This window comes from Phyllobates terribilis, unplaced genomic scaffold (assembly GCF_046119375.1).
Source record: "Phyllobates terribilis strain yellow unplaced genomic scaffold, ASM4611937v1 Scaffold_9__5_contigs__length_417890890, whole genome shotgun sequence".
Taxonomy (NCBI): Eukaryota; Metazoa; Chordata; class Amphibia; order Anura; family Dendrobatidae; genus Phyllobates; species Phyllobates terribilis.
In genome coordinates this window covers 71,422,652-71,437,147 of record NW_027362769.1, presented here as the reverse complement: position 1 = coordinate 71,437,147, position 14,496 = coordinate 71,422,652, and positions in this window count along the sequence as shown.

The following is a 14,496-nucleotide window of genomic DNA, read 5'->3' as shown; positions in this document are numbered from 1 at the left end:
CCCCATCCTGGTATATGCTCCCCCATCTTGGTGTATCCTTCCCCATCCTGGTGTATGCTTCCCCATCCTGGTCCCCGATCCTGGTATATGCTCCCCCATCCTGGTATATGCTCCCCCATCCTGGTGTATGCTTCCCAATCCTGGTCCCCCATCCTGATATATGCTCCCCCATCCTGGTCCCCCATCCTGGTATATGCTCCCCCATCCTGGTGTATGCTTCCCCATCCTGGTCCCCCATCCTGGTCCCCCATCCTGGTATATGCTCCCCCATCGTGGTATATGCTCCCCCATCCTGGTGTATGCTTCCCCATCCTGGTATATGCTCACCCATCCTGGTGTATGCTTCCCCATCCTGGTCCCCCATCCTGGTATATGCTCCCCCCATCCTGGTCCATGCTTCCCCCCATCCACCCATCCTGGTATATGCTCCCCCATCCTGGTGTATGCTTCCCCATCCTGGTCCCCCATTCTGGTACATGCTACCCCATCCTGGTCCATGCTTCCTCCCATCCTGGTATATGCTCCCCTATCCTGGTATATGCTCCCCCATCCTGGCGTAAGCTTTCTCATCCTCGTATATAATCCCCCCTCACCCTGGTCCATACTCCCCATGTCCGCATAGCACGATATCCGGTTTCATTTGAATGAATACAAATGTGCAGAGTGTATTCAACAAAATGGCGCCAAAGTATGCGCATGCGCATACCACGCTGTCCATTTTGTTTACATATTTGTCTTGACTAAAATAGCGCCGGAAATCACAGTATGCACAGGCGCCGATTCCGGCGCCACATTCCTCCCCCGGCCTCTCCAGAGATGACAGGACCGAACAGATATATGTTTATGTTGCCTTTGCATACCGGGATCTCCTGTCTGGGATGTGGATGTGTCTTTCTGTCTGCGGCCAGACTGCGCAGGTATTGCACTTGCGCAGTCTATAGAGGCTTCTGACAGAAGGACACATCCCTGATTATACTATAGTAGATATCAGTCATGTATTGTCATATAGACTGTACAGGGCCATACATAGGGGAATGAGGGGAGGCATGTGACCGAGGTACAGCCATCAGGGCCTTTGGGCCACCTCATGCGGTGGTCAGAGGTGTCTCCCAGGTAGCTGCATTTTGCATTCGACCATTCTCTGAGCTGGCTGTGGAACCGACAGTCGATCAGAGAAGGGAGCTATGTACAGGCTCATATTGTATATAGGGAGCTATGTGGGTACTTATACTGTATATAGGGAGCTATGTACGGGCTCATATTGTATATAGGGAGCTATGTGGGTACTCATACTGTATATAGGGAGCTATGTGAGGGCTCATACTGTATATAGGGAGCTGTCAGGATGCCAGGTTTAATTTTACTTTGCCAGTAGTTTTTCCCTTAGTCTAGATGGCTTCCACTGCCTCATTGGGGTCATGTGCTTCCTGCCTGTGGATCTACTTAAACTGCATGTGTTGCAATCATGCCTTGCCTGAGTATTGTGTGCCTGTAGCTTGCTACTCACCTGTGCTAGTCCTCTAAATAGAGTCTTGCTGACCTTGTGTTTACTCCTAGTCATCCGCTGAAAGGATTGCTGCCTGAATCCTCTGCTAAAGGGACTTCTGCTGAAAGGAACCGCTGGCTGTTGTTCACTTTCTATGGGATGTCTGAACTTTTGTCTTCCTAAAGAGGACTTCTCCTGGATCTTTACATTTCCGGTAAAGTCACCATCTTTGCTCAGTGTTTAATACCCGGCTCCAGCTCAGCCTAAGACATTGCTGCTTCCACCGCTGCACCTCCTGCATTCCTCAGCACCAAGGTCCATATTCCAGTTTGTCTTCTCTACTTACTACGTGAGTCTACAATCAACTGAGGAATACCTACGCCTGCTTACTATCCTTATTTCTGTTTGCATATTACTGTACCTAAGTAAACTGGGACTATTGTTAGCGTTTTACATTCCACAAAAGTAATGAAGGCCGTGCCTTACAGATTATGTTCTAAGAAGTATTGTTTGGAATGAACTTACCTTCATAAACTGTTTGCTGTGACCTTTTTGCACCTGCGTTTAAAATAGACTTTCACACTACTCTTGTCTCAGTCTCTTCCTTGGCCCACGCCATTGGACTTCAGGGTATCTACTAACATCGTAACAGGAGCTATGTGAGGCCTCATACTGTATCTAGGGAGCTATGTGAGGGCGCATACTGTATATAGGGAGCTATGTGAGGGCTCATACTGTAACTAGGGAGCTATGTGAGGGCTCATACTGTATATAGGGAGCTATGTGAGGGCTCATACTGTAACTAGGGAGCTATGTGAGGGCTCATACTGTATATAGGGAGCTATGTGAAGGCTCATACTGTAACTAGGGAGCTATGTGAGGGCTCATACTGTATATAGGGAGCTATGTGGGGCTCCTACTGTATCTAGGGAGTTATGTGGGGGCTCATACTGTATATAGGGGGATGTCAGCATACTTAATTCTGCTCAATATTAAGTCATACAATTAATATATATTTTTTATTATTTTGTTAATATTATTAATATTGAGCAGAATTAATTTCAGCCTATTGGTTCGGCCCCCACAACAGTCATGGTCTCTCGTGACCCCTCATGGAAATTAATCTCCCACTGCTGCTCTACTATATATAGCGCTATGTTATGTATAGCGCTGTGAACAGAATGGAAAAAAATTTCCATCATTTTCCGTCTACAGATGTGACCAAAGCTTCTGTATGTTAGTCACATGATCTATCACATGAGCTATCAAAGGGAATCATGTGACATGTCACGTGATACATCGGGTACCTGGGGGGGGGGGGGGCAACACCTTCTAAACTGCCCGGGGCCCTGGCTACTCTTAATCCACCCCTGAACGTAATCCATAACATATCCAGCAAACCATCATTATCACCCAATAAGTTTAACATTACACATTCAGTATCTGCCATGGGGAAAAGAGCAGTGGCCCTTGCATCCTATAAAATCCATACAGTCTGTACATACAGGAAGCCCCAAGTATAACCACGTGTACAGACAATAAGATCAGTGATAGTTTATAGCTATAATGGAAGTAGGACGCGTAATGCTAATAATGACCCTATCCTAGTGATGCAGTCAGTATTATTTAGAAGATATGAATCATGACGAGGGTTTTATAAATTAAGCAAAAAAATCAACATTTAAGTCTTCTACATGACTGATGCCTACCTGCTATTTCATGTCTTCACATTTGAGCTTTGTTCACTTAGGACAAACTTATGGTCAGTGACCTCCTGTGTAATCAGGGGCTCCGTCCCTCCCTCCGACGCTGCAGCTCCATGAAGTCAGATTGGAACAGAGTCCTAAAAAATACAGTTCCCAGAGCTCATAAATCCATACCCAGACCAGACTCCCTCTTAATACAGACTCCTGAGCACAACCCTCTCTAATACAAACCCCAGACTTTGCTTTGAAGTAATGTCTAATCAGACTCCCCTCATGCCTCATCCAGACTTTATTGTTTCACATACTTGTTTTATCCATAGTTTTCATGCATAAAATACGTACCCATTATAAGCTATTGAGTTGTCCACATAACAATAGTTACGATTCATGAATCAAAATTCCCCATACAAATATATGGGTCTGTGACAGTAGCGTAGCTACCTGGGGGGCAGAGGGGGAGGTCGCCCCGGGGCCCGTGCTCTGAGGGTGCCCACCCGAGCTACGTCATTGTAACTGTAGCGGCAGAGCAGGGAGACCCGATGTTCCTACACTGCCCGGCGGCTGCTATGGGGCCCTAAAGCAGGAGGGGGGCCCCCGGTGCCAGCATCACCCCCCCCCCCCCCCGCACGTCACCGCAACCGCAAGCTCAGTGATGGGAGAGGGAGCGACGCTCCCTCTCCCATCAGTCCCCATAGAGTCCTCTGTGTCTGACGTCACTGACGTCACGTCATCACTTGGCGCCCGGCTCACTGTGCTGAAGATTTGTGCGGACCGGGCGCTCGGAGTAGCGGGGGAATGAGGAGGAGAGAGAGGTGAGTATTGTGCTTATTTATTTATTTATTTTTTCTTATTGGAGAGAGGGGGGATTATGCTACAGACTGCCTATGGGGGGTGGGGGGATTATGCTACAGACTGCCTATGGGGCGTGAGGGGATTATGCTACAGACTGCCTATGGGGGTTGAGGGGATTATGCTACAGGCTGCCTATGGGGGGGGGGGTGAGGGGATTGTGCTACAGACTGCCTATGGGGGAAGAGGGGATTATGCTACAGACTGCTTATGGGGGGTTGAGGGGATTATGCTACAGGCTGCCTATGGGGGGGGGTGAGGGGATTGTGCTACAGACTGCCTATGGGGGAAGAGGGGATTATGCTACAGACTGCCTATGGGGGGTGAGGGGATTATGCTACAGACTGCTTATGGGGGGTGAGGGGATTATGCTACAGACTGCCTATGGGGGGTGAGGGGACTATGCTACAGACTGCTTTGGGGGGTGAGGGGATTATGCTACAGACTGCCTATGGGGGGGGGGATTAAGCTACAGACTGCCTATGGGGGGGTGAGGGGATTATGCTACAGACTGCCTATGGGGGGTGGGGGTATTATGCTACAGACTGCCTATGGGGGGTGAGGGGATTATGCTACAGACTGCCTATGAGGGGGGTGAGGGGATTATGCTACAGACTGCCTATGGGGGGTGAGGGGATTATGCTACAGACTGGTTATGGGGGGGAGAGGGGATTATGCTACAGACTGCCTATGGGGGGGGTGAGGGGATTATGCTACAGACTGCTTATGGGGGTGAGGAGATTATGCTACAGACTGCCTATGGGGGGTGAGGGGATTATGCTACAGACTGCCTATGGGGGGTGAGGGGATTATGCTACAGACTGCCTATGGGGGGTGAGGGGATTATGCTACAGGCTGCCTATGGGGGGATGAGGGGATTATGCTACAGACTGCCTATGGGGGTTGAGGGGATTATGCTACAGACTGCCTATGGGGAGTGAGGAGATTATGCTACGGACTGCCTATGGGGGGTGGGGGGATTATGCTACAGACTGCCTATGGGGGTGGGGGGATTATGCTACAGAAGGCCTATGGGGGTTGGGGGATTATGCTACAGACTGCCTTTGGGGAGATTATGCTACAGAGTCTGCCTATGGGGAGTGCATTATGCTATATTGAGGATTATCTGGTGCATTATACTATATAGAGGCTATTTATACAGTGTGGGGATTACAGTTAGGGTCATACAGTGTGGGTTATGTGGGGTCTTTGTATAGTGTGGGGGCCATCATACAGCGTTGGAGACATCAGTTTGGGGGCTACTAAGGGGTCAGTATACTGTGTGTGGGGGTACTATACAGTGAGGGGGCATTATACTGTGTAAAGGAAAGCATCATACTGTGTAGAGAGGGGCTGTACATGGGGGGAGACTCAGGACATTATTAAATGTTAAGTGGGCACTTACCGTTATAGGGGAACTCAGGTTATTGTGACTGTCAAATGGGCACACAGAGGGCACAATTACTTTCTAGGGGGCAAAATATGGGCACTGTTTTCTAGGGCACGTGCACATGACATTACTATATTCTAGAGGTTTGTTTAACCATCTAGAGGGGGCACAGCGTGTGCAGTAATAGGGACTCATACAACAGCGGCTCAATATTGGGGTATCAGCAGGATGAGGAGTTTGTATAGGTTGGGAATAGATGGGGACGGTGCCTGAAATGTAAGGAGTCAAATGTGTCTTTGGATGGAGACGTTGTCGTGTCGGTCTGGGCCAGATGAAAAAGAAGGGAAAAGTGAACAATTTAATCAGAAAGAACGTCAGCTGTAAGTTACTATATATAACTGTAATCTCTTATATATTCTGCACGACTGACATCTATCAATATATGTCACCATATGCCGGTAGTATCAGTGCTGGCCTTTGTATAGAAAGTTGGCGTGCTCCCTGGGCATGTGGGGATACCCGGAACCGGACCCGTTGTGAATGCTGGTGGTTGTAGTCCTCGTGTAGCGGGGACCCGGTTCCGTGGCTCAGGGTGGTCAACCCAAAAGGCAGTCTATTTATAGGATTTTATGATATTAAATGTCCGACTACGCCACCCGTGGATTGCGGTCAGAGTGAACCGCCGCTGCAGGGCAGGCCGCTGAAGCTGATGTTGGGGGTGCAGCAGAGGATAGTATAACTCCCCACGGGAGGAGTATAGCCTCAGGGCAGCAAGTGTGGATGTTGGGGGTGATGGTGCGCGGGAGCAGCAGTAACGACACAGAGTCCTGTAATGCAGTCCAGGGTATTTACTCACAGTTCTTTATCCACGTTATTACAGCTGGTCATAACGTCCCTCGTCTCACTGTGCTCACCAGGTGAGGGACTCGGCCTACTCCCAGATAACTTTGGAGCGTTTCACAGGACCCCCTTTGTGTGTCCTTTCTCTGGCCTGTCATACCCCGCCAGTGACCTCGCTTCTGTCCGGCTGCCTCGGGCCTTCTCTGGTAAACTTGGCACCAGTTTCCCTGACCCTATGTGGTGCTTTCCTAGCGGGTGTAGCGAGGGGCTGCGCCACGTGAAATGTCACAGCCTCCGGTTTCTAGCTGAGGGTAGTTCCCCGCCTCCACTAGTTTCGGGGACCGGTCTCCCCCTTTGGCCTGACCCTTCTACGCAGGTAGATTCGGGCGTGCGGAGGCGACTCGCTGGTCCACACCCCTGGGATCCCTTCGTTCCTTGTTCCTGGAGCCTCCTCCGCTCCTCTTCCTTCCTTCTCCTTCCTTCTGCTTCCTCCAGGCTCCGGCCTCTCTCTTAGGCCTGCCTGCGGAGCAGAGCCCATGCAGAGCCTCTGCTCCCTCTTCTTCTCTGTCTGAACTGACTCCCCTTGCTCTTTCAGTGCTGGCTGGGCCTCACAGGCTAGGCCCGCCTCCGGAGCAGAGCTCCACAGAGGCCCTGCTCTGTCACTTCTTCTCTCTGACTGAACACTGAACTAAGATGGTGCCCACCTTTTATACCTCCCTCTAGGTGCACCCAGGAACTGCCCTCTCCTTCCTATGCACTACAGGGTTCCCCCTTCCTCGGTGTTCCCTCCCCCCACTCCAGCCAGGGACAGGGACTGTCGTGCTCTGCTTGGAGCATATCGGTCGCCCTGCCCCCCGGAAATGTGGTGTAATGCATGCAGGTGTCGGGGTCCTGATCCACACTCCATCCTTACCTGGAAGTGAGATATCGCACATCTGGGTGAGGTGCAATACCTCTGTAGCAACCGAGCCCTCGGGATGCTACATTCCCCCCTGGTAAATCACAGCACGTCTGCGGGCTGGAACAGAGTAAAAGACAATGCAAATTTGGACATGCAAAGAAATATTTTTTTTTTTTTTAACTGTCAACTGCATATCACATCCCTTTATGGGAAACATTTTCTCTCTTCAACAATATAAGTGCACTTTTAGTATCACAGGAACTCTTTTATCAAACATCATGTAAGGCATCATGCAAAGCATTTCGGTATATAAAACTTTTCATATAAAACGTTTTCAAGTGGACTCTCTTGTACTGGCCGCGGTGCAACTTGCGACCAGGTCTCCATTTTTTTTTTTTTTTAAAGGTGCAAACTTAGCAAAACTTTTGAACATGAGGGACCCGTTTGTAAACCCTCAACGAAGGCCCTGGGGTGGCTGCAGGGCGTAGCTCATCCAGCTGCTGGACCTCGTCTTTGGCCACCTCTAACGGGTTTTTGTTCTGAGGTCAGTTGTTGTAGTTCCTTATAAAACCAGTAGGGGGCACTTTAATAAGTGCAATTATTTACAAAGTTGACCGCTCCCAGTCCTCGGCCGGATAGTTCACAAAAGTTGGCTGCTCCCAGTCCTCAGCCGGCTACTACTCACAGACCCTCTTCGGGTAACTTTTAACAGACACTCAAACGTTCACAACAACCCTTAACCAGGTAAACTTTTCTGTAATCCGGCAAACTTCTCATACTCCGGAAGACGGCATGTCCTTTAACTCTTTTTTTTCACCCAGGCGGGTAACTATTTACAGTAGGTTGTCGCCCATTAGTAGCGATGTCCTTGTAGACTCTCCTCCTCCTCGCCATACTCTTCAGACCTGTCCGGGTCCTCTGGGTAGCAGTGCTCAAGGTAGTGCTCTTCCTCTACCCACTGGACATTGAGGGCGTACCACCCTTTCAAGCCTCGATGTCGGGTGTATGTTACCCGATCTCCCGGGAACAACTCCAGTTTCGGGTGTCCCTTTGGCAGATGACCTTCCACATCCCTCCTGTCAACATAGAGGTCTGTGGCTGTGGTTGAGTCCCGGATGAACCTCCACTCCTTCTCTTGGTGGAACTTTACTACGGTCCCAGCAATTTTAGGACCGCGTGCAGCTTGGGGGTTTCGGCGGGTTTGTGTCTTCTCCTCCGCGCTCCGGGCCTGCAGCTGCTTCCTCTTCTGGTGCCGCGCCCGCTCCTCCTTCTCAAGCTGCCTGATTTTCCGCTCGCAGAACTCCTGCCTGCGAGCTGCGGCCGCCTGCGTCTCCTGCGCAAATCCCATCAGATCCTCCCCGGTCTGGTCCCACTCGATCTGGACCTCTTCCTCCGGGAGCTGGGGGATGGCGACTGGCTGTGGCACGGGCAGGAGCGGAGCAAGCGGAGCCTCGGCCTCTGCGGACAGGTTCTTCCGCTGACTGGGGTGAACCCATCCCTCTGGTACGGGGACCGGCTATCCATCGGGCCCGGCGAGCTGGCTGTACAGGTCGGTCCCTAGGGGTGGTGGCTTCGGGACCGGGGGAGGCGCCTGGGGAGGTCAGGCCTTGCATGCGGGCCGCTTCCGACCGCACCCGGGGTCAGGGGGCACGGTCTGGGGCTTGATCCGGCGACTGTGCTCAGAGCTTGGGGCTTGCGTGCCGGCGGCGGGAGCGGGGGAGGCGCAGCGACACCCGGAACGTCTGGCTCCGCGACAGGGTCCAGAGGCAGGTTGGTGGCATTAGGGCTGGTGGCAGGGGTGTCCCCCTTACCTGCTTCCAGGGCTGCGTTGCTCTCAGCTTCCGGCCTCCGCTCCTCGTCCTCAGGGGCTAGCTCGCTGGCCGGTGCTGGCGGCGTCCCATGCTGCTGGGCCGCGACCCGCCGGGCCATCTCCTCTCTCCATTCTGCTACAGCTTCTCGCTGCGCCTGGACCATCCTCCGGTCCAAATCCTCCAATGCCAACTACGCCGACTACGCCAAAAGTTGACGCGCCCCCTGGGCCGCGCGTGTGTGGGGATACCCGGAACCTGACCCGTTGCGAATGCTGGGGGTTGTAGTCCTCGTGTGGCGGGGACCCGGTTCCGTGGCTCAGGGTGGTCAACCCAAATGGCAGTCTATTTATAGGATTTTATGATATTAAATGTCCGACTACGCCACCCGTGGATTGCGGTCAGAGTGAACCGCCGCTGCAGGGCAGGCCGCTGAGGCTGATGTTGGGGGTGCAGCAGAGGATAGTATAACTCCCCACAGGAGGAGTATAGCCTCAGGGCAGCAAGTGTGGATGTTGGGGGTGATGGTGCGCGGGAGCAGCAGTAACGACACAGAGTCCTGTAATGCAGTCCAGGGTATTTACTCATAGTTCTTTATCCACGTTACTACAGCTGGTCATAACATCCCTCGTCGCACTGTGCTCACCAGGTGAGGGGCTCGGCCTACTCCCAGATAACTTTGGAGCGTTTCACAGGACCCCCTTTGTGTGTCCTTTCTCTGGCCTGTCATACCCAGCCAGTGACCTCGCTTCTGTCCGGCTGCCTCGGGCCTTCTCTGGTAAACTTGGCGCCAGTTTCCCTGACCCTATGTGGTGCCTTCCTAGCGGGTGTAGCGAGGGGCTGCGCCACGTGAAATGTCACAGCCTCCGGTTTCTAGCTGAGGGTAGTTCCCCGCCTCCACTAGTTTCGGGGACCCGTCTCCCCCTTTGGCCTGACCCTTCTACGCAGGTAGATTCGGGCGTGCGGTGGCGACTCGCCGGTCCACACCCCTGGGGTCCCTTCGTTCCTTGTTCCTGGAGCCTCCTCCGCTCCGCTTCCTTCCTTCTGCTTCCTCCAGGCTCCGGCCTCTCTCTTAGGTCTGCATGCGGAGCAGAGCCCATGCAGAGCCTCTGCTCCCACCTCCTACTCTCTCTTCTTCTCTGTCTGAACTGACTCCCCTTGCTCTTTCAGTGCTGGCTGGGCCTCACAGGCTAGGCCCGTCTCCGGAGCAGAGCTCCACAGAGGCCCTGCTCTGTCACTTCTTCTCTCTGACTGAACACTGAACTAAGATGGTTCCCACCTTTTATACCTCCCTCTAGGTGCACCCAGGAACTGCCCTCTCCCTCCTATGCACTACAGGGTTCCCCCTTCCTCGGTGTTCCCTCCCCCCACTCCAGCCAGGGACAGGGACTGTCGTGCTCTGCTTGGAGCATATCGGTCGCCCTGCCCCCCAGAAATGTGGTGTAATACATGCAGGTGTCAGGGTCCTGATCCACACTCCATCCTTACCTGGAAGTGAGATATCGCACATCTGGGTGAGGTGCAATACCTCTGTAGCAACTGAGCCCTTGGGGTGCTACAGATAATTTTCATTAACAGCGTGGTCATCTGCTGAGGTTCTCCTACATCCACTATCTGGGTGCGCCACTATTTTTGTAATCAGGGTCACCTGGTTAGGGGCCCACTCAGAAGTTTCGCCCCCCCTTAGCCAAAACCCTATCATACAGCCAGCATCTGTCTGTAACAGCAGCGACTGGCGCGAGCTATAATCGCTGATGTTTAACCATTTAAATCTCAGACACCTGCATTTAAATCACTGACTTGCCGGTGTGCACGCACCAGCTCCTATCTCCTTCGTACCTGCACAACGTGATCTATGGCAGAATTGCATTTTTTTTACCATGTCAGCATACTTAGAATTTTTTTTCCATTTTCCAGTATATTGCATGGTAAAAGGAATATTGTCATTCAAAATTACAACTTGTCCTGCAAAAACAAGTCCTCATATGAGTAATTCAATTGAAAAATATAAAAGTTAGGATGCTTGAAAGATAGGGAATAAAAAACTCGAAAAGCGCAACAATGAAAATTGGCTGTGGTGGGAAGAGGTTCAAGGGGATTTCCGGTTTGTTTAGAAAGAAAAAAACAAACTGTTTTTTACTCATCCTCCCCAGTCCAGAGTTGTATCTCTGCCTTTGATCACAGTGTTAGGGTATAATGTCTTTTTCAGGCTGGTTAAACTATAGCTAAATGAGCATGCTGCTATCTTTAACCACTTCAGTTTCTAAACTCTGAAACAGTTAAAAGAAGTAACAAAAGTCCAAACATGTGCACAGCAGTATGGTTTTTACACTGCTGTGCATTGTTTTAAATTTTTACAGTGTGTGCACATATCCTAATGTAACATCTGCAGTGGGAGTATTGTGTACAGAGAATAATGCAGCTGGGAATAAACAGACATTCACAGCAGCAAACATGAATGCCTCTTTTGCTGCACTGCCGGGACTACAACTCACAGCAGGCTTTGCTCCTCTTTACATCCTCTAAGTGTCGCGAAGGAGTGGGAAAGACCAAGCGCAACACGAAGGGAAGAGGAGGAGGAAGCCCAAACACTAGGGAAAGGGGGAGTTGAGACCCCTAGATCTAATATCACCCTGCCTACCCTACAGTCCCTATATAGGTTCCACACCTATCACCGGGCAGGACCCTAAACCCTAGATGACCCTAGAGCTTGGCCCTAGATAGGGAGGGGGAGGGGTGAGCACTGGTCAGGCCCCACTACAAACTAAAGACAACAAGGTAGACAAACAAAGGGGATTTACTTAGCTTGAGCAGACACCAGAGGAGTAATTCCAACAGTCCTCCAAGGGCACCAGAGAAGACACTAGCCGACTGCTAGTGCGGCAAGCTTGTACATAGAAGTATCACCGGCGATTGCCTGGAGCAAACTGAGGGTTTTTAACTCCCATGCAAGGGTGTATCAATCAGCAGCAGTAGGGAGGTCGTTGCTGGGTCTTAAAGGAAGAAGGATTAAAAAAGTGTCTGCAATGCCAAGCGCAGTGACCTTCTGTTATGAACTGCAACAAGTACTAAGGAAAGAAGGGGAAAGCTTTCCCTACAGTAAGACTAAGCTGAATCCCTACGATGTAGCGGGCTGCCTGTTTCTAGCAAACGGACCCGCCTTAGTCCTAGGCTAGTCTGAACGAAGACCTATAGAACAAAGGGAAGGGGTCCCTAAAAGAACTAAGGACTAGAACAAAAATTGGGACACCTCCTGAATAATGTTGAGCGAGCATGCTCGACACTGCTCGGTACTCGCCCGAGCATCTCACTACTCGGGATGTTCGGCAAGCACCGAGCATTTCCAGATTACTTGGGCGGCTACGCTCTGCTCTCCTCTGCTTGTCCTCCGCACCTGCGGCTCCGCTCTGCTCAGCTCTGCTCCGCTTGTCCTCTGCACCTGCGGCTCCGCTCTGCTCCGCAACTGCGGCTCTGCTCCACTTGTCCTCCACACCTGCGGCTCTGCTCTGCTCCGCCTGTCCTCCGCACCTGCGGCTCTGCTCCGCTCTGCTCCGCTTCTCCTCTGCACCTGTGGTTCCGCTCTGCTCTGCTTGTCCTCCGCACCTGCGGCTCCGCTCTGCTCCGCTTGTCCTCCGCACCTGCGGCTCTGCTCCGCTCTGCTTTGCTCTGCTTGTCATCCATACCTGCGGCACTGCTCCACTCTGCTCCGCTTGTCCTCCGCACCTGCATCTCTGCTCCGCTCTGCTCTGCTTGTCCTCTGCACCTGCAGCTCCACTATGCTCTGCTCCGCTTGTCCCCCAAACCTGCGGTTGCGCTCTGCTCCGCTTGTCCTCCGCACCTTCGGCTCCGCTCTGCTCCACTTGTCCTCCACACCTGCGGCTCTGCTCTGCTCTGCTTGTCCTCTGCTCCTGCGGCTCCGCTCTGCTCCGCTTGTCCTCCGCACCTGCGGCTCTGCTCTGCTCCATTTGTCCTCTGCACCTGCGGCTCCACTCTCCTCCGCTTGTCCTTCACACCTGCGGCTCCGCTCTGCTCCGCTTGTCCTCCACACCTGCGTTTCCGTTCTGCTCTGCTACACTTGTCCTCTGCGCCTGCGGCTCAGCTCCACTCTGCTTGCTCCGCTTGTTCTCTGCACCTGCGGCTCTGCTACGCTCTGCTCCGCTTGTCCTCCGCACCTGCGGCTCTACTCCGCTTGTCCTCCGCACTTATGTCTCTGCTTCGCTCTGCTCTACTTGTCCACTGCACCTGCGGCTCCACTCTGCTGTGCTCCGGTTGTCCTCTGCAGCTCTGCTACGCTTGTTCTCCGCACCTGAGGCTCTGCTCCGCTCTGCTCTGCTCCGTCAGTCCTCCGCACCTGCGGCTCTGCTCCGCTTGTCCTCCACACCTGCGGCTCTGCTACGCTTGTTCTCCGAAACTGCGGCTCTGCTCTGCTCCGTCTGTCCTCCGCACTTGCGGCTCCGCTCTGCTCCTCTTGTATTTCGCACCTGCGCCTCCGCTCTGCTCCACTTGTCCTCCGCACCTGCAGCTCCGCTCTGCTCCGCTTGTCCTCCACACCTGCCGCTCCGTTCTGCTCTGCTCCGCTTGTCCTCTGCACCTGCGGCTCTGCTCCGCATTGCTTTGCTCCACTTGTCCTCTGCGGCTTTGCTCTGCTCTGCTTGTCCTCCGCACCTGTGGCTCTGCTCCGCTTGTCCTCCGCACCTACGTCTCTGCTTCGCTCTGCTCTGCTTGTTCTCCAAACCTGCGGCTCTGCTCCGCTCTGCTCTGCTTCGTCTGTCCTCCTCACCTGCTGCCATGCTCTGCTCCGCTTGTTCTCCGCACCTGCGGCTCCGTTCTGCTCCGCTTTTTCTCCACACATGCGGCTCTGCTCCGTCTGTCCTCCGCACCTACTGCTCTGCTCCGCTCTGCTCTGCTCCGCTTGTCCTCCGAACCTACGGCTCTGCTCCGCTCCGCTTGTTCTCCGCACCTGCGGCTCCGCTCTGCTCCACTTGTCCTCCGCACCTGTGGCTCCGCTCTGCTCTGCTTGTCCTCCGCACCTGCGGCTCCGTTCTGCTCTGCTCCGCTTGTCCTCTGCACGTGCGGCTCTGCTCCGCTTTGCTTTGCTCCGCTTGTCCTCTGCACCTGCAGCTCTGCTCTGCTCTGCTCCACTTGTCCTCCGCAACTGCGGCTCTGCTCCACTCTGCTCTCCTCCGGTTGTTCTCCGCACCTACGTCTCTGCTACGCTCTGCTCTGCTCCGCTTGTTCTTTGCACCTGAGGTTCTGCTCCGCTCTGCTCTGCTCCATCTGTCCTCTGCACTTGCAGCTCTGCTCCGCTCTATTCTGCTCCGCTTGTCCTCCGCACCTGCGGCTCCGCTCTGCTCCGCTTGTCCTTCACACCTGCGGCTCCACTCTGCTCCACTTGTCCTCCGCACCTGCGGCTCCGCTTGTCCTCCGCTCTTGCGGCTCCGTTCTGCTCTGCTCTGCTTGTTCTCCACACCTGCGGCTCCACTCTGCTCCACTTGTCCTCCGCACCTGCGGCTCCG